Here is a 20817-nt window from a genome sequence, read left to right on the forward strand (position 1 = left end):
TAAGAACAAGGCTCCCTGTCACCAGTCCTTTCCCCTGAGGAGCAGTGCGGTGATGGAGGGGCCTGCGCAAGCACAGCCTCCACTGTCTTCTGGACGATGAGCTCCAGCAGAAAAGTGTTTAATTGCCAGGCTGTTCTGAGTGATTTTCCTTTCTCTGAAAGGGGTCCAAAGGCCAAGTAAGTTTGGAAATCTGTGGTCTAAGTCAGTATAAAATAGCATTTTGACAATCTCTGAAGCCGTCTTAATTATTTAAGCTTGTTCATGATTTATGTTTTGGGAGGTGGAAATTTCATTTAAAATAATTGATTTCCACGGTGCACATACAGAAATCTTATACTGGCTATCATGCTCATTATGGAATCTATTCCTATTGCCAAACATAGAATTCCCTTTAGGTGTCTTGGGTTATATTTATCTATCACTGCCTTCTCTCAATGCATTGAAATCTCTGGACAGCTTCATCTTCCCTATGCAGTGCCCATGAAGAAGTGCTCAGAAGGCAAAAAGAAGACGTGGGAGTGGTTGGAGGTAGTGAATGTGGTAGTGAGTCATTATTACTAATAGCAATACATCACATTTTTAGCATTTACCATCTGTAGGGTACTCATGAACACGTTCTGATTTAAAATATCACTTATTTTCAAAGGATTCCTAGACATCCAGTTTAACTCTATTTTCCCTTACAAAAGACATAATTGAGTTAAATCGATACCAGAAAAGGAAATATTAGACTTCATCTTGTAGCCCAATTACTAACTCATACTAGAGCCTGTGTATTATCAACCGAGTTGGACATCCTTTCGGCCCTTCTGGCGGCAACAGCAAACGGACATAACCAGCTGTGGTACATCTTGAATTCAGTCACCAAATTCTACCTGCGCTCACTGCTGAGAGATGAGAACAGAAAGATACAGGCTGAGACATCAGGGACCAAGAACACTTGGAGAGGTAGAGACTGTGAGGCATGGGCAAACAGACCTGCAGCAGGACAAACTCACAATTTCAAAGGGAAAATTCAGGGTTTTCTGACTTTGCTTTGACTCATCATGCTGGTTTCTAAGTGAAGGCATGCAATCATCTAAGCTCCTGAGTTTCAGTTTCATGTGGGAAGCCATAGGATACTTTACTCCTCAATCCTTGCACCAAAGCTTCAGGGAGATGATGCCCCTCTGAGGGTTTTTCCACTGAGGCCAGTTCAATAAGATCAGACATTTACCATTTACCAAAAAAAAGAAAAAAAGAAATACGTGGTTGTCATTTTTCAGTTCAAAATAGGGAAGCAGCACACCTGCTCAGGAAGCTACCTGAAGCTACTCTCCAACTCCAACCCCATCCTTCTTCATATTAACCCAGGTAGGACACTTTCTCATGCACCATCTGGTCACCTTAGAGATGATGCCGATGATTTCCTGATATTATAATCAAGAAACTAGGTTCAGATATCAAAAGAGAAGTATACACTTGGAGGGCCGGTATGGGAGGGAGGGGGAAGGAATGGGAGCTGATATCAGAGGCTCAAGTGGGAAGAGAAGGCTTTGAAAATGATGATGGTGGCATATATGCAAATGTGCTTGACACATTGGAGGAATGTATGAATTGTGATAAGATATGTAAAAGGCCCCAATAAAAGTATTTTTACAAAAAGAAGTACACACAAATGCATTCAAATACATAAATGCTAAATTTATATCATAAGAAGAGTGCACTTAAATAGAATTAAACACTATAATGTTAGGCAAACACAAACTAAACCATTTCCTTGAAGTAGGTACTTTGTTTAATGGTAGTGATATTTGTGTGTAGCAATGGATGACATCCCTTTAAGAGCTACCAAAGAAATAGTTCCTAATCAGCTTTAATAAACCATGTATCAAGTATAAATGTACCCACACGGGGTGCCATTTTACAATGTCATTGAAATGAAAGCTGAATATGAGAGTTCAGTTAAGAATCTGAGCTCAAAGATTAGATTCAATTTTCTCCTTGTGTGGGGCATAATTTTAACTTTTTATTATGTAAAACCATCAGTTTAATTTTATGCAGAAAAAAATGCTTAGTATAATGAACAAATTACATAGCTTCTATATCAAATACAATTTTATTTTGAAATGCACTCAAACTTGTAAAAATGGTAATGTGTGATCTGAGCATGGCGGGTGTCCAAATGAGCTTTATTCCTGAATATATTATCCCATTCCACACACCATGTCATCTGCCTCTTGTTCTACAGCTCAAGGGATTTCCAGCTCTTCCTGTCACCCATGGGTGCTCTCACTCTGGTCTCCTTTCAAGATTTTCAGTCTTAACAATTTCCCCAAACCTGTTGAAGCCAATGCAGAAACGTTTACCAATTGCCTGATTGGCCAGTGTGCTGAACTGCCTTAGGCTTCCTATTGTGCTTCTAGGATTTTTCACCTTGCCGTACACATTCCCCCTAACGCATAAGCCCTTTCCTTCCCCAATAGCCTCCTAATCTCCACTTCCATCACTCCCTTGCAACAAGGGAAGGAAAGAAACAATGGTGAGAAATGGTAGGGCAGTAAAAGTTACAATTTCCAAATTCTTTTAGGAGCTTTTCTGAGGAAAAAAACAAAAATAATTGTGTTAATCTGAGTACTTTAGAGCAACAAATCCACAGAAACTCATGTATAAGAGAGAATTTTATATAAAGGGTAAGTGCACATCAAGAAAACATTCCAATCCATTGCTGCCCAAGCCAACAAGTCCAACATTAACCCTTATTTCCAGCCCCAATCCACAAAATCCTCCTCCATCTCACAAAACAAACACAATGATGCTGACTGCAAGAGGAAAGCTCAATCAGTGAGTGTGTAAGCATCTCAGTGCTGGCAGGGGTCTCTACACGGCTGCTCCAGCACCCAGGGCAGCACTGGGGTAGGTCCATGAGGCTTCTCCTCAGGGAAGTCTTTCAGGAAGTGAGCCTTGCCAACTGAAGCAGGGAGCTGGCTAAGGCAGCTGCACCCTGGTCCGACCATCAAAAAGCAAGAGACCCGAGAACTAGAAAGGCAAGGCTCATTGAACCATTTATCTCTCTGCCCTTCAATTAAGCCCACATGTGTTTATTGGCCAGGTTGGCACAATAAATCTTAACTATCTCAATAATCAACGATCTACTTAAAGATTCTGAATTTTAATTCTATATAAAAATGTTTAAAAGAATGCAAAATCTCTGATGCCAGAAGAACTATAAGCTATAGTTACTTATTGTATTAGGTCAGATGATTGACATGTTTGGACAACTCTGGTCAAAAAATACATATATCCTATTTATGCCCACTCTCCAAACAAATTACTATACACATTAACAATATGTTATAATAACATAAATTAATTGCTGTTGAGCTGATTTTGATTCATAGCAACCCCATAAGTCCAAATACAACTGTGTTCATAGAATGTTCAAGGTTGTGAGTTTTGGCAAGCAGATCACTAGACCTTCTGGGTGTCTCTGGGTGGGCTTAAATTGCCAACCTTTGAATTAATAGTCAAATATATAACCATTGGTGCCACCCGACCCAAGCCCACTGCTATTGAGTCAATTCTGACTCACACTACCCCTGTAGGACCGTGTAGGACCATTCCCCACAGTTTCAAAGACTACAAATCTTATGGGAGAAAAACCTGCACCTTTCTTCCACTGAGAGGCTGCTGAATTTCAGCTGCAGATGTTGCCATGAATTCACTGTGACATAGTCTAACACAATACCTTTTGGTGTCACCTATTAGGTTATGTCACCTGTTGACAAATTAAGGACTCCTTGATGTATAATACTAACTTTGAAAGCAATATTTGGCCTGGAATTCATTTATCACAAACCTACCCCAGACATGTGCTCATAAAACAAGTTACAAGAATAAGTCACTTAGAATAAAGTTGCCCAACAGAAACACAAAATGAGCCACATATGCAATTGAAAATGTTCTCATATGTACATTAAAAATTGGAAGAAAGTTTAATAAAAATCTGTGATATGCAGAGGACACAACTTTGCTTACTGAAAGCAAGGGAAACCATCAGCACGCGCTGATGGACATCAAGCACTGCAGTCTGGTATGGACGGCAGCTCTATGGGACTCAAAGAAACAAAATCTGCATAACTGAACCCAAAAATACAATCGTGATAAATGGAGGAAATATCAAAGTGCTCAAAGATTTCAAAGAGACCAATGATTTTCAAGTTGTTGATGAATTCATCTTGCTTGCATATATATCCGTGCTCATAGAAGCAGAATCTCGTGCAAAAGAACTCCTTAAAGCGTCGAAGAGTGGGACCAACTTGTACCCAATCCAAACCATGGATGATATTTTCAATAGGTTCATACCCATGTGAAAGCTGGACCTTAAATAAGGAAGACCAAATTGTGATGCTACAGCAGAATATTGAAGGCATCACAAACTACCAGACAACAAACAAATCTGTGGTGGAAACAGTAGTATAGTCAGAGTGCTCCTTGGGAATGAGGAGGGGTTAGATTACATCTCATGTACTCTGAATAACTCATGTTATCGGGAGAGAGAGACCAGGTCCCTGCAGTAGGACATCAGCCTTGGTAAAGGGGAGGATCAGCAAATAAAGAAAGACCCGTAAGTAGAGGAAAGGACACAGTGGCTGTAACATGCAAAAAATGTCATGTAAACATGACAATTGTGAGCAGAGCATAGGACTAGGCAGCGCTTTGTTCTGTTAAGCACATGGTTACTGTCATTCAGAACCAACTTGACAGAACAGAATAACAACAAAATAACATTCAGCCCAATGTGCCCAAAATATTACCATTTCAGCACATAAGAAATGTAAGAAATGAATCAGAAAATGCATTCATTATTTTTTTGCTGTCTTTAAAATCCAGTATACAAGCACATCTCAACTTTGAATAGCCCTATTTCTGATGTTCAATCGCCACATATGGCTAATGGCTACCATGTTGGTGGCACTACCGTAGAGACAGAGATGCATGCCATCAATTCCCTATTAAAATAAGAAACATCACTTAGGCTTATTGATACATCAAAGTTATTAACAGGGTCTCATTCTCACCAGAAGTGTTCTCATTTTATGCAATGCAAAATCACTAGCTGTAGACTGAGCTCTCACTGTTGCTAGATGGAAGCTAGAGACTTACCTTCTAGGCATTCATTAGTCAGCATGCTCTATAACTAGGTGGCGCAGCCTGCACTGTGGGAAGGTAGTGCTGGGACAAGGAGCAATAGGCTCCCAGAACAGCACATTCATCGAAAAGGACAAACGACAATAAAGCACTAGAAATAGGGCATTTTAAATTTTATTTGCAATTTCAGGAATGACGTAGCATTTCCATGAATTCATGTTTCCTTAATTGAGTTGTTATGCTCTCTCCTTTCCTTATCTCTAAGTGGCTCTACAATGTAATGAGGATTGATTTCATCACAAGGTTTTTCTCCATAGAAAACCCCCTTCTTTTAAGGTCATGTTAGAAAACAATCATATATAGGTATGTATAAAACACCTTTTTTTTTTTCAGAGAATTCCTTAAAGTTAATATAGTTTATTAAGTGATGCCACAGTAATGTATTTAATTATTCTTTTGCGCAACAAATTTTTAAATAAACTTCATATAGCATATGCTGTGCTTCGAACGGAAATGCAAAAGAAGCAATGACGTTCCTGCCTAGAAGTTTACACTCTACCAGAAGAGACAGAGATGGGCGCTGTGTGTACTAATATTAGAAATATGGTATATCCTGACAGAAAAATATGCAGAGGACATTGGCGGAAGCATTAAAAGATCATCCCACCTTGCTGATGCGGGCTACAAATTCTCTGAAAGTTGTTGCTAAGTGCCATTGGGTTAGTTCTAGCTCACAGCAAACTGCGCACAACAGAACGAAACGCGACCCAGACCTTAGCTGTCCTCACTGCTGCTGGTTTGAGCTCATTGTTGTAGTCAGTGTCAATCCATCTTGTCATGAGTCTTTCTCTTTTTCACTCAGCCTTGACTTAACGAAGCATGTTGTCCTGCTTCAGGAATGGGTCTTTCCTGATAACATGTCCAACGTATGAAATCTCACCTTCCTTGTATATAAGGAACCTTCTGGCTGCACTCTATCCCAGACAGATATTTTTGTTCGTCTGACAACCTGCAGTATTTTCAACATTCTCTGTCAATATCACAATTCAGATGCATCAATTCTGTCGTCTTCTGTATTAAATGTCAAAATTTAAAATGCGTAAGAGAAAAAAATGCATAAGAGATGGTTGAAAATACCTAGATGGATCAAGCACACACACCTTAATAGTTGCTCTTGACACTTTAAGGAGCTGTTTTACAGCAGATTTACCCAATGCAGTATGTTTGATTTTTTTATTGCTTCTTCCATGAGGATTGATTATGAATCCAAGTAAAATTAAATCCTTGACAACATCAATCTTTTCTTTGTTTCTTCTGCTATTGTCTATTGAGCCAGCTTTGGGAATCTTTGTTTACATTGAATTGCAATCGATAGTGAACCAATAGGCTGCAGACTGTGCTACTCATCAACAAGTTCTACGAATTCCCCTTGCTTTGACCGAGCAAGGTTGTGTCACCTGCATGTCACCAAGCATTTGTCACCTGCATGTCACCAAGCATGTGTCACCTTCATGCTGCAGGTTGATAATGAGCCCTCCTCCAATCCCGAGGCTGCATTATTACTCGTATAGTAAAATTTCTCAGGTTATCTGGCCAGCACACAGCTTGGAGAAATATTATGAAAGTAGAAAACACTCGTGCGCACCTTTCCTGATTTTGTCACTGCTCTGTCCCATTGACTGCCTCTTTGTTGTTCTTGAAAAAGTTCCACATGAGAACCATTAAGTGTTGAGGAACATTTTTCTCTGAAATTAGTATTCTCAGAATCAAGCCCTGAAGATTAATAGAAGTTTTAAGACCAAAGTAAGAGCAGAATAGAAACAGTTGGTGTTCCTTTGAAAACTTCAGGATCAAATAAAACAGCCTTACTTGGGAACTTCCAGAAAACCCATCGGGCTAATCTGTAATCCCTGTGAGTTTTTTAAAATGAGAATCAACTCCATGGCTCCACGTTTGTATGTCAAATAATGGCAAGAGGTGAGCCTGGGGAGTTATGTAATAAGAAGTCCACCCTTTAAGGGTCTTATAAAGTCATTCCAAAGATGAAAAGCTACCAATAGCATTAGAAAAGCCATTCTGACTGTTCTGTGAGTCCCAACGGCTCAGGAGAAATAATAAAGTCAGAAAAAATGGGTTGATATAGAGCACGTTTTAATAATAATTGGCACCCTTCCAGACATTTGGAAATTGGAGAACTTGATAATGGTGCCCAGATACATCACTCTGACAATGACTGGCAGTTGTGTCCTTCGTGGAAGCAGAGGTTCACAAGGATTGCTACATCAAGTACTTGCTTTGTGTCAGGAAGTGGGGGGTTTGTTTTTCATGTAGCAAGCAATGCCATCTTTACCACATTATATCATGCAGTATTACAATTAGCACCCAAATGTTATTGCTGTAAATGAAGGTAACCAAAGTTAAATAATATAACCAAGACTACATAGATAAATAGATATTGAAGGTTGGATAACCTAAGCCCTCTGTCTCGAGATACCGACCATGATCACACAACTGAATTGGAAATACAGCAATCATGTAGAGCCTACTTCTCAAATTTTTGCCTTGGCATGTAGTAGTTTCAGTGGATGTTTTATTTTTGAAATAATTTATTAACCATTCTTGAGATGAGAAACATACCCAGAAGTACTTATTTAGAGAAATGTTGTTGCACTGAACAAACTAGTAATCTTCTAGAAGTTTCTGAATCACTGCTTGAATTAAAGAAAGACAAACAAGCATTATTCTTTTAGCCCTTTTAAAATTAAACTTATAAAACATGCCTACCCATAAACGGTTTTAACATAAAAAGCTATTATATTTCTGAAAGCGTTCCTATTTCCAGTTCTGACTCATGATTATGAGTGGGTTATTGTTAGGGGGATCACAGTTCCAGTTTGCACAAACATGACTCATTGATTTATGCTTATCATCAGTATATAATTATTAATAACCATTGTTTCACTCTCAAATATCCTTGTCAGGAGACATATTTCTTTCTTTTTTTAATGGATAAATCGCAATTCCTGTATCTATTCAGCTCTGGATGGACACTTGGCTTCTTTCCACCTTCAGCCTGACTTCATTTTACCTAAATGCTGCTATGTCTGTAATAGCGCAAGGAGGGAGGTATTTTAATAAGCAAACTTATTTTCTAACTGTGTAAGACATTGGAAGTAAGAATTCAGAGTGCCAACCCTATAGGAAGGAGAAATATTTGTTTAATTGCCAAATTATGAAAAATGATATTTCAATGAGTACATGATAATCTATTATTTCTGAATCTGCTGGACTATAAAAGACCCTTGGAAAGTAATGGTTATTAGCATAATTGGTTTTTTATTTTTGTTTTTCATAATTTTTAAGAAAATATTTTATTTTACAAGTCTAAATAGAACTCATTAAGAATAAAAATAAATAGTGGCATACTTAAACGGTAATTAACCTAATATAATGACTATTAAAACTTTTCTTCATGTTTGACATACCAAAACTCTGGAAATATCAAGGAAAATTTTAAAGTACTCATTAAAAAAATTTTAGGTTCCTCTAAGATAACTCTATAGTATCATGTCTAAAAAGAGCCATAAACGCAGAATATCCTATGCCACAATTTTTACATGTACACTTAAAATTTCCTGTAACCTTCGGATTATGTTGAATTTATTTATATGGGGGGAAAAAATCTAAATGCTACAAAAATATCTGGCCAAAGAGCTATACTGGTAAATGACAACAATGTGAATGCTATAAGACTTTAGTAATGTAATTTTCACTATATTGCCATCCAATCAGTCTCCTATTCTTTGTGAATGAATTTTGAGAGATGAAGAAAATATTGAAAAAATTATTAGGGAGCTGAGACCGCATCCCTCTCATGAGCACAAAGCTTCCCGCCGATTCACAGTCACCGCTGCCGGTTCACACTCGCCACCCCTAAGCTCACCGTAAATGATGAGATCGCTGCGCTCGTGGTCTGCAAGGGCTCCGGTATGTGCAAAGCTGGCTTCGTGGGTGACGACGCCCCCTGGGATGTCTTTCCCTCTATCGTGGGACGTCCCCGGCATCAGGGCGTGATGGTGCGCATGTGCCAGAAGGACTCCTACGCGGGCGACAAGGCCCAGAGCAAGAGAGGCATCCTGACCCATTGAGCACAGCATTGTCACCAACTGAGACCACATGGAGAAGATCTGGCACCGTACCTTCTACGAGCTCCGCGTGGCCCCCGAAGAGCACCCCGTACTGCTGACCGAGGCCCCCCTGAACCCCAAGGCTAACCGAGAGAAGATGACCCAGATCATATTCGAGACCTTCAACACCCCTCTTTCCCCCCCGCCCAATGTACGTCGCCATCCAGGCCATGCTGTCCCTCTCTGCCTCTGGCCATACCACCAGCATTGTGATGGATCCCGGTAATGGGGTCACCCACACTGTGCCCATCTACAAGGGCTACGCCATCCTGCGTCTGGACCTGGCTGGCCGGGACCTGACCGACTACCTCATGAAGATCCTGAGGGAGCGGGGCTACAGCTTCACCACCGCTGCCGAGCGGGAGATAGTGCGTGACATCAAGGAGAAGCTCTGCTATGTCGCCCTGCACTTCGAGCAGGAGATGGCCACCGCTGCCCCCTCCTGGTCTCTAGAGAAGAGCCATGAGCTATAAGCTGCCTGTCAGCCAGGCAACAAGCGTTTCCGCTGCCCGAGGCCCTCTTCCAGCCCTCCTTCCTGGGAATGGAGTCCTGCGGCACCCTTGAAACTACCTTGAACTCCATCATAAAGTGTGACGTTAACATCCGTAAGGACCGGTACGCCAACACAGTCCTGTCCGGTGGCACCACCACGTAGCTACCCTGGCATTGCTAACAGAATGCCGAAGGAGATCACAGCGCTGGCGCCCAGCAGGATGAAGATCAAATCATTACTTTCCCCCAGCGCAAGTACTCTGTGCGGATCGGCGCCTCCATCCTGGCCTCGCTGTCCACCTTCCAGCAGATGTGGACCAGCAAGCAGAAGTACAACGAGTCCCGCCCCTCCATCGCCCACTGCAGATGCTTCTAGGCGGACTGTTCCTTAGCTGCGTTACACCCTTTCTTGAGAAAAACCTAACTTGTGCAGAAAAAAAAAGAGATGAGACTGGCATGGCTTTATCTGTTTGGTTTGTTTTCTTTTTTTCAGTTTTTGTTTTTGTTTTGGCGCTTGACTCAGGATTTAAAAACTGGAACGGTTCGGGTGACAGCAGAAGGAGCGAGCATCCCCAAGTTCTACAATGTGGCCAGGATTCTGATTGTACATGATTACGTTATCTTTTTTAAAATAGTCATTCCAAAAGCCGTGTGATGCCATGTGACGGGAGACTCATACCCTTCTCCACAGCCGGCCCCACTCCATGGTTTCCAAGAAGGGGCCTAGCACTCATCCCCTCCCCTCCAGGCCCACACGGGGGTGCAAGGAACAAGAGCAAAGCTTTTGTGTAAATTATGTAACCCAAGGTTTTGGTATTTTTTTAAAATCCACCGCGTTAATACATTTTTTTTCTTTCAGTTTTTAAAGTTTCCTTCTGAATGATCAGATCTTGGGCGTCCCCCTCCTTTTTGGTCCCCCCAAATTTAGAAGGATATGAAGGCTTTACGGTCCCCCTGGGTTGGTTAGATATGGAGGAGCCAGGGCTTTACCTGTACACTAACTTGACCAGTTCAATAAAAGTGCACACCTTAAATAAAAAAAAATTGGATCCATAAAAATTGTTTCATAAGAACTATTTGGAAGGGAGATTTTTAAAATTCAATAATCTGTGATAATATCAGCCAATACTGGACTAATTGGCGTCTTTTAAACAAGATTGAATAAGACAGGTATAAAATGTACCAAAAACATTTATACTTATACAGGATCTGTAATCCCCATGGAAACTTGTACTAAACTGAGCCATGTTTCTAATAAAATTATTTTCATTAGCTAAATTATAAACTCTTCATTTTGAGAAACATTCAATAGGTTTTAAAGCATATTTAAAGATAGTTTTCTAGCCTGGGGGGATCAGGACCACACTCTCTGGGAGGGGGGGTGAGTACAGCAGATCAATTAGCATAACACAGTTCACAAGGACAACATTCTATATGTTACTTTTGTGAGTAATATCCCTATTCTTAAAAGATCATGAATAATGATAAATGCTGCATCTATTGATCTGTCCTACCCAGAGGAAAGAAGAGTGAAAAACATTAAAGACGCATGGAAACGCATGAGTCAGACAAATGGACCATGCAAATATTAGTCTCCACAACCCTGAAACCAAAATAACTAGATACTGCCCCGCTACCACTACCAATTGCTTTTAAAAGGAGCACATTAGAAGGTCCAAGATTAGTGGGGGGCGGGGGGACTGTGGAACAGAACTAAAAATCTTAAGACATCAGTCTTACTGGTAGGATAGAGACTGAGAGTACCTTAGGCCCTTACCTTTCAGATGCAGAAATGAACTAACCTCCCATTAGAACAATCAACCACTTAAAATTAAAAGAGCAGCATTTACCCAAGAGCAGTTCAGAGGGTTAGGAAGAAGACAAGATGTAAACAGGAAACCCAAAGAGGAGTAGAATAAGTGACGGTCCATTGAAGGTATAGCAATGAATGGGTTGAATCAGAATGTGTATGAATTGTTCAAGGTAAAGTAAGATCTGCTCTGTAAACTTTCACCTAATTTAAAATATAAAACTAAAACAAACAAGCATTGTTTTTTAGAAATGTCCATAATGAAACTAAACTCACTGCCATCTAGTTAATTCTGAATCCCAGCAGCCCTATTGGATAGGATAGAATTTCTGCCCCAGTGAACTTCTGAGACTGTAACTCTTCCAGGGAGTAGAAAGCCTTGTCTGTCTCCTGTGGAGCTGACTGGGGGTTTTGAATGGCTGGCCTGGTGGTTAGCAGCCCAAGCATAACCACAGTGCCACCAGGACTCCTTCGTAATAAACAACAGCATTTTGTACTGACAGGAGAGGTATAGAATATAGCGTTATCCATATTGTCTGATTACTTAGTTCACTTTGTATCTGACACATAAGTAAATATGTTCCAAATTATTTCTTATTTGATGTGCTTTCATCAGGTGTTAGAGTGGTTTTATTTAATGAAATAATAAATTAAGCCATGTGTTACAATTTCCAGACAAATATTTTGGCATTGCTCTTAAGCATCCTTGACTTTTTTCCAGATTCCTTTAACCCTGTGAAATTAAGGGCTTCCTGAAGAACCTTAGATGACTCGGGACCTGCAAAAGTTTATGTCACTAGAACAATGTTGTAAATGCATGATCATGCAAACAGAATTTCTGAATAGCAATAAATTCCATACTCATTACAAAGATGTCCCAGAGTTTATAGTTGGTTCCAAATCATATTAGAAAGGTTGATGATAGCTGATGGATAGAAAGATAAAGTAGAAATAACATTATAGGTATATGCAAATGTAGTTAATATCATTAGGCATATACAAATACAGTTAATATTGTTAGTTGCCATCGAATTGATGCCAATGCATAAAGATCCTGTGTTCGGTGGAATGAAACACTTCCTGATCCAGTGCCATCCTCACAGTTGTTCTTATATTTGAACCCATTGTTGCAGCCACTATGACAATCCATCTCGTCAAGGGTCTTCCTCTATTTCACTGCCCTTCTACGTTACCAGGCATGATGTCATCTTCCAGCACTGGTCTCTCCTGACAACACGTCCAAATTGTGAGAGAGGAAGTCACATCATCATTGCTTCTAGGGAGCATTCTGATTTACTTCTTCCAAAACAGATCTGTTTGTGCTTTGGGAAGTCTACAGTACTCTCAATATTCTTCCCCAGAACCATAGCTCAAATGCATCAATTCTTCTTCAGTCTTCTTTATTCAGTGTCCAACTTTCCCTGGGAATGAAGTCATTGAAAATATTATGATTGGCTCAGATGCACCGTAACTCTCAATGTAACCTCCTTGCTTGTGAATATTGTAAAGAAGTGTTGTAGCAGATTTACCCAATGTAATGTATTTTGTGATGTCTTGACTGTTGCTTCAATAAACATAGTGGAATCAAGAAAGTTGAAAATCATGAAAACTCGAATCTTTCCCCCATTAATCATGGTGTTACATTTATTAATCCAATTCTGAGGAGTTTTGGCATTTTTAAGTTGAGTCATAATCCATATTGAATGCTGTGATCTTTGATCTTCATCGGCAAATGCTTCAAATCCTCCCCCTTTCAGTAAACAAGGTGGTGTCATCAGCCCATCACAGGTTGTCAACAAGCTTTCCTCCCATTCTGATGCTAATTTCTTCTTCATGCAGTTAAGCAATATGGAATGCTGCCCTGCTGATCAGGTTACAGCACTTAAGCAATTAGAAGGAGATTTTAGGGCTGCATGTGACATATATATACAGATATATATGCTTATGCTGTGGGGAGAGTAGCTCAATTTTTGTGGGTTTGAATCCTTCATCTGGTCTTTTGACCTCCATTTATGTAGACTTGAACCAACAGCATTCTTTATTGCCTGCCAATCCCAACAGCCGTCTATACCCTGCAGATGCTGAATGCATCCAAATCTGCATCCATGAGCTTGGTTCATCATGGTTCAGCAGACCCCTCAGATGAGCAAGTCAGAAGAAACCTCTGACATCACTTCTGACCCATGGACTTGACAAGGATTGGACCTACCTGTTTATACAACTATGTGAGCCATCTCCTTGATATAAATTCCTTTGTATCACTCGTCACTGGTCAGTTATTTTGTTTCTCTAGATAACCCAGCCAAAGACAAGTATCTTCCAGAAAACCTGAAAGTTCAGGTTGTGTAATTATGGAATTCCAGGTCATTGCCTCCCTATCTCTCCGGTGTTAAATTATCCGTACCTGCAGTGCCTAGTGCTCCTGAAATACATCTCAGTTGGTGTCTTTTAAATAAAGACTTGGTGTTTTCTGTCCCTCTATAATAACAGAATAACATTGTTTTACATTCTATGTCTAATAATACAATGTTTCTAGACTAACCACAAAAATAGGTAAATTAGGTCTACTAAATAAGGATTTGTATAGCTTCTTTTGATAAAAAATTATTATGTATTACCAGAAGCATAACAACACATAACATTTCTACTATAAGAAAAATATGTCCACAAATTTGCCAAATCAGGAAAAAAATAGACAAATGTCATAAAAAGAATAACGTACTACAACTTAAAAGTGATGAAACAGAAATTCTGAATATCCCTCTATCTAGTAAAGAAATGGAATTTGTTATCAAAAATACTTCCCATTACAAGAACAAGATATAACCAACCCCAGGCTCACAGGCTTTCTCCGGTGAACTCTACCCAACACTGAAGGAAGACAGGACAGTCATATTTCCCAAGTTCACTCAAGAAGTAGACGCAGAGGTGCTACAGCTCAAGTCACTTCATGAGGCTAGCTTAAACTAATGACCTAAGACTTTACAAAAAGAAAATAAATTTTAAAACATTACTATTATTAAAGATAAATTTTTAAATCCTCAACTAAATATTAGCATATCCATTTTAGCAATAGGTAAAATGGATAAAGCACAATGACTTAATAGGGTACCTCTTGAAATCTGGGTAATCATTTACAAATGAATCAATAAAATTCAGCATATTAACAAAACAATCATTTTATACAGTTATAAAGTTTATTTTTAAAATACAATACTTCATAATGAAAAGCAAATGAAATACTACTAGCAATCTAGAAATAGAAACACCTCATTTTCATGGGAAAGTACTCTGTACTTACCCCTAAAAAGCAAGGAGGCCCATTCTTACCACCTCCATGTATTATCACATCATAAATTCTAAAAGGTTAATTAAGACAGGAAAAAGGTAATACAGAACATAAAAATTGAAAACAAACACATCAAATCTATGATTATTTACAGATAGTCATGAGAATGGAGGGCGATTGGAGCGGAGACCCAAAGCCCATCTATGGACAAAGGAACATCCCACCACGGAGGGGTCATAGGGGTAGTGGTGTGTGAGTCAATCAGGGTGTAGTAGAGCACTAATGGGCCATGCAATATACCTCTGATCCCTGGAGGCCTCAGTGACCTCAGCGCCAGGTGGAACAGTGGGCGCTCCTGCCTACTGGGAGCACGAGCGACAGGGTTTTGCACTCCTGCCAGAGAGGCTTTGCCTCCCCGGTGCGCTATGGGGATTCCAGTGGCCAGCGGCTCCAGCTCGGAGCCTGCCGTGACATATTCCTCCGAGGTTAGAGGGAAAGCACCATTGCCGCTGTTTCCCCCGAGAGCCACTGATGTCCGAACCGGCTTGGACCACGTCCTTGCAGAACCTGCACCGCTCCCAAGGCCAGCGACTTAAGTGGTAAATATCCCCGCCTGCTAGGGAGCCTAGGACACGGCTTTGTAGTCCCTGCCAGAGCCGTCTGTGTGCTCCGGCCAGCTCTCATGGCTGAGGGGCCCTGTGGGTCCCCAGTGTCAGCTCCTAATCCTGTGCCAGCCTGCATAGGAGGTGGGCTCTGCAGCCTATACCTCTATCATCACACCTTGCAGCCTCAGCCTTTTCCGGCCAGTGCAGGAGGCCCTCCCCTGCGGGGTTGCTGCCGTCTGTGTAGCCTCTCCTCACAGGCTCAACTCTACAGGTCTGCAGGGACCTGGGAGTGCTTGCTGCTCTGAAGAGCTTCCCCCCCCCCCCACACCCGCCACATAGACCGGTTCCGGAGCCCAGATCAGCACCATGCCCATGGCAGTGAGTTCTTGCCCACCTCCACCTTCTATTAGGTATCACTAGACCTTGGAGTGAAAAGAAGGGGGGTGGGATTTAAATATCTATATCTATATACGTCTTTTATCTCGTGCTGGTTTTTCTCTTTTCTTTCTTTTACTTTCTGTGTTTATTCTCTCTTCTTTCTTCCTCCTTTTTCATTATTGCTAGTACTTCTCTTCTGCCCCTTTTCTATAAGTTTCCTTCTTTCTCTTTTTTCTTCTCTTTCCACTTCCACTGTTATCACTTCTTTTCTCTCCTCTGTTAGAGCTTCTACTTCTCTCTCCAATTTTTTCTTTTTCCTCTCCAAATTTTGTTTTAAATTATTTTTTAATTTTTAATCTTTTAAATTCGTCTTTTTTTATTACTAAGCAAACAAAAGGGTCTGCTAAGGGTACCCTGACAAACCAGGTCAAAGCAGCCTGAGTGCACTCATTGAGGCTCCAGCACCCACTCCAGTTGCTGAAACATCTCACCATTGGAAGTCACTAAGCCCTTGGGGAACTCTGCCTACACAACAGTCTGCCCCATTTTTATAGCAGGTAATAGGCAATCTCCTGAAAGAATCCTTAAAAGTAACAAACATAAGGTTCCCTTGGCCTCCCAGAAGCATAGGGCCTATGAAAGGATTGAGGAAAAATTAATAGACCACAACACACCCAACAAAAGAAAACAGAGACAAAATGTAGTAGCAGAACTAACGTCTCTCATAGAAGAAACAGATACAGATCTGCCACAGAAGGAAATCTTCAGAAGTCTGCTTGCAGTAATGCAGATGTAGGAAGCAAACCAGAATAAGGATGCAAATATAGAACAGATTAAGTCCACAATAGAGGGGGTGAAGTCCACAATAACAGGGATGAAATCCACCCACCAAAGGGAACTGCAGGATCTAACAGGGAAGGTAGCAGAAGACACCCACAAGATCACAGAATTTATGATTAGGCTTGAGGAGGCAGAGAACCATATCAGTGATCTCGAGGACACTCAAACAGACCTAAGCAAGCAAGAAAGAAAGTCAGAAAGGAAAATTAAAGAAACAGAAGTTGGCTTGAGATCAATGACAGATGCTATGAAGAGGAATAATATTAGAATAATCGGTCTACCTGAGCACAACATAACACACAAGTCAACAGTCAAGATAGGAAAGTAATTTCTGAAAGGGAACTTTCCCACCCTAACAAGGGCACTCATACAGGAAGCAGAAAGGACACCAGCTAGACTAGATCCCAAGAAGCATACGCCAAGACATATGATAGTAAAAAATATACAACTTAGAGTAAAAAGAGAAAATTTTACGATCAGCAAAGGAAAGGAAGACAGTCACATACAAAGGAATGCAGGTAAGAATATGCTCAGACCTATCGGCAGATAACATGAAGAGGAGGAGAAAATGGAGCAACATCTTCCAAAATCTGAAAGAAAAAAATGCCTCCCCCAGAATCCTATACCCTGCCAAGTTTTCCATTAAGATCTATGGTGAGATAAGGGTCTTCCAGGACAAGGAAAGACCCAAAGAATATACTGTAAGACATCCAATACTGGCTGACTCACTATGGCCAGAGGATCAACCTCCACCAAGTACAAACAGGAGACCACCATATAGCCCATCTCCATCCAGAAGCCAACATGTCAATAACAATTACCAGAACTACAGGGTCTCCGGTAGAAAAGAGGAAAAGATATAAACTCTCCCCTCAAACACAGCACACTGATATGAAGTGAGATAGGTAAAGACCCAAAGCACAAAAATGGGTATGACAACTATGAATCCACAGATAGTGATAACTCTGAATGCCAATGGACTCAATTCGTACATTAAAAGAAAAAGACTTGAGGACTGGCTCAGAAAACATAATCCATCAATCTGTTACCTGCAAGAGATTCATCTTAAGCGCATAGACAAGAATATGCTAAGAATAAAGGGTTGGGCAGAAAATTTACCGATTGAACTGTAACTCAAATAAAGCATGACCAGTCATCTGTGCTCCACTGTTTATTGCGGCACAATTCACAATCGCAAAGACTTGGAAACAGCCTAAGTTTCCATCGATAGATGAGTGGATTAGTAAACTCTGCTACATACACACAATGGAGTACTAAGCAGCACTGAAAAGCACAGACAATCACATGAAACACGTAATTTCATGGGAAGAGCTGGAAGGAATCATGTTAAGAGAGATATGCCAAATTTAAAAAAGGAAAGGTATAACATGAGTCCCCTGAGGTAAGTACAATCAGCATGCCAGAAATAGAAGAATAAACACCTATCTCGCAATAAACGGGTGGAAGCAAAGATAATTGGAAGGAGGACAAGCCACACTTAGGGAGGTACAAGAGAGCCCAACATAAAGAAGGAGAAGAGGGGAAGGTGAAGGGAGAAGCGGGATGGGGAGAAACCGAGTGGATGGCACAGGGGGAACAGGGCACTAACCCACCCAGGCGAGAGTATTGGTTGTGTCCCCACAGAACTGGAACATGCATACAGTCTCCACCATGAGACGCCAAACCAGGAGGGCAACATAATGGGCCGAGAAATCCACAAAGAGACTGGATCATACGCCACCCTAACAAGAATTAGCCTGAACCCCATCATTGAAGGGAGTACCACAGAAATTGAAAATAAATTGTCTGTTGTGGGAAAGAAATTGACCTACCACACCACACCCAGAAGGAAGCTGAAGCAAAGGAAGGAAGAAGAATGGAGTAGTACACACCTGGGCCCACCAAGCTCAGAGGACTATAGCCCAACTCAGAGGGCCCAATGTACAGAGAGGATCACATAGCCGGCCCCAAGGCAAGATACAATATCCTGCATTGACCCATGGCCCTATACAGGACAGCACTGGAGACACAATTTCTGATGTGCAACTGAGCTGCACCCACCACACTGAGGCAAAACACTGGGGGCATGCAATGGAGTGGAGAGGGGAGCAGAGCAAGGAGGTCCTGAGGGAGTCTAAAGGATGGACTTTAGGGCCAGGACGTGGCACCCCATCAGACTCATCTGGAAAACACTACTAAAGGCCAACAAAGAGACCTTGAATTACTAACAGGTTTGGGTTTTTTGCTGTCTTTTTGTTTTTGCTTTTTTATTTTTCCCCTCTTTTTTTAAATTGTGTGTGTCACTGGCTTCTTTGTTAGTTTGTCAGTGTTGCTGTCATTGATGACATGTTTTAATGTGCCACTTTGCTGCTCTCAAAGTCATCCGCATTTTTATGCACATATTACTCTATCTGCAGGTCCACCTAGATAAGATAGGCTGGACAAACAATGTGAGAAGAAAATAACAGGACCAACGGTCCTGGAGGAACATGAGATTGTGGGAGGTAGGGGAAGGGAGGAGGTGTTGGCCAACCCAGGGACAAGGGAACAACGAGTGGTTCAAGACCAGTGGAAGGAGGGGACGGGAGGACTGGTAGGAAGTGACCAAGGATGAAGTAACTGAGAGGAATTACTGAAACCAGAATGAAGGCTGAACATGGTAGTGGTACAGGAGGAAAGCATAAGGAAATAGAGGAAAGGAGTAGGAGGCAAAGGGCATACATAGAAGCCTAAATACAGACATGTACACATGTAAATATATTTATGATTATGGGGGAAATAGACCTATGTGCATATATTTGTAGGTTTAATTGTAGGGCAGTAGGTGGACATTGGGCCTCCTTGTGCGCATTCCCTCAATACAAGAGCACCTTGCTCAGCTAAACGGTCATTTCAGGATACCCACCTTCCTGACATGATTGCTAAAGACAGACGTGTGCATAAGCTAACGTGGTGAAGAAAGCTGATGGTGCCCGCCTATCAAAAGATATAGCGTCTGGGGTCTTAAAGACTTGAAGGCAAACAAGCGGCCATCTAGCTCAGAAGCAACAAAGCCCACAAAGAAGAAGCACACAGCCTAAGTGAACACGAGGTATTGAAGGCATCAGGTAGCAGACACCAAAGAACAAAAACCATCATTGTGTGATCACCTTCGCCACATAAACGCTGAAGATAAATGTGTGCATATGTAAGTGTGGTGAAGAAGGCTGATGGTGCTTGGCTATCAAGAGATATAGCATCTGGGGACTTAATGGCTTCGAAGTAAACAAACACCCATCTAGCCCAGAAGCAACAAAGCCTACATGGAAGCAGCACACCAACATGTGTGATCATGAAGGGCCGAGGGGATCAGGTTTCAAGCACCAAAGGTGCGGGGTTGGGCGGGTGGGGGGGATCATATCATCGTGAATGAGGGGAGTTCATGATGGGGACCCAATGCCCATCTGTAGACACCTGGACATCCCTTGCAGAGGGGTAGTGGGGAGGAGATGAGTCAGTCAGGGTTCAGTGTAGCAATAATGAAACTCAAAACTTTCCTCTAACTCTTAAACCCTTCCTCCCTCCAACTAGCATGATCCAAATTCTACCTTACAAACCTGGTTAGACCAGAGGATGCACAGAGGTACAGATGGGATCTGGTAACACAGGAAATCCAGGACAGATGAACCCCTCAGGACCAACGGTGAGAGTGGTGATGCCGGGAGAGGGGGTAGAAAGGGGGAACCTATCACAGGGATCTACATATAACTTCCTCTCTGGGGGATGGGCAACAGAAAAGTGGGTGAAGGGAGATGCTGGGCAGTGTAAGATAAGATAAAATAATAATTTATAAATAATTTAAGGGTTCATGAGGGTGGGAGAAGAGGGGAGGGAAAAAAGGAAAATGAGGAGCTTATTCCAGGAACCCAAGCGGAAGGCAAATTTTGAGAATGATAAGGGTAATGAATGTATAAGTGTGCTTTACACAATTGATGTATGTATGGATTGTGATATGGGTTGTATGAACTCCAATAAAAAATATTTTTTAATTAAAAAAATAACTTTGCTTTTAAAAAAATCAGGAAAGGTATGAGAAAAGATTATAAC

The 20817-nt window shown here is 41.2% G+C and overlaps 1 pseudogene; it reads left to right on the forward strand.

The window, feature by feature from the left end:
* The first annotated feature begins 96 nt into the window (after positions 1 to 96).
* Positions 97 to 10254, forward strand: LOC142440086 (actin, cytoplasmic 2-like; annotated as a pseudogene).
* Positions 10255 to 20817: the final 10563 nt, after the last annotated feature.

The sequence above is a fragment of the Tenrec ecaudatus genome, chromosome 2 (assembly GCF_050624435.1).
Source record: "Tenrec ecaudatus isolate mTenEca1 chromosome 2, mTenEca1.hap1, whole genome shotgun sequence".
In the NCBI taxonomy this organism is placed as follows: Eukaryota; Metazoa; Chordata; class Mammalia; order Afrosoricida; family Tenrecidae; genus Tenrec; species Tenrec ecaudatus.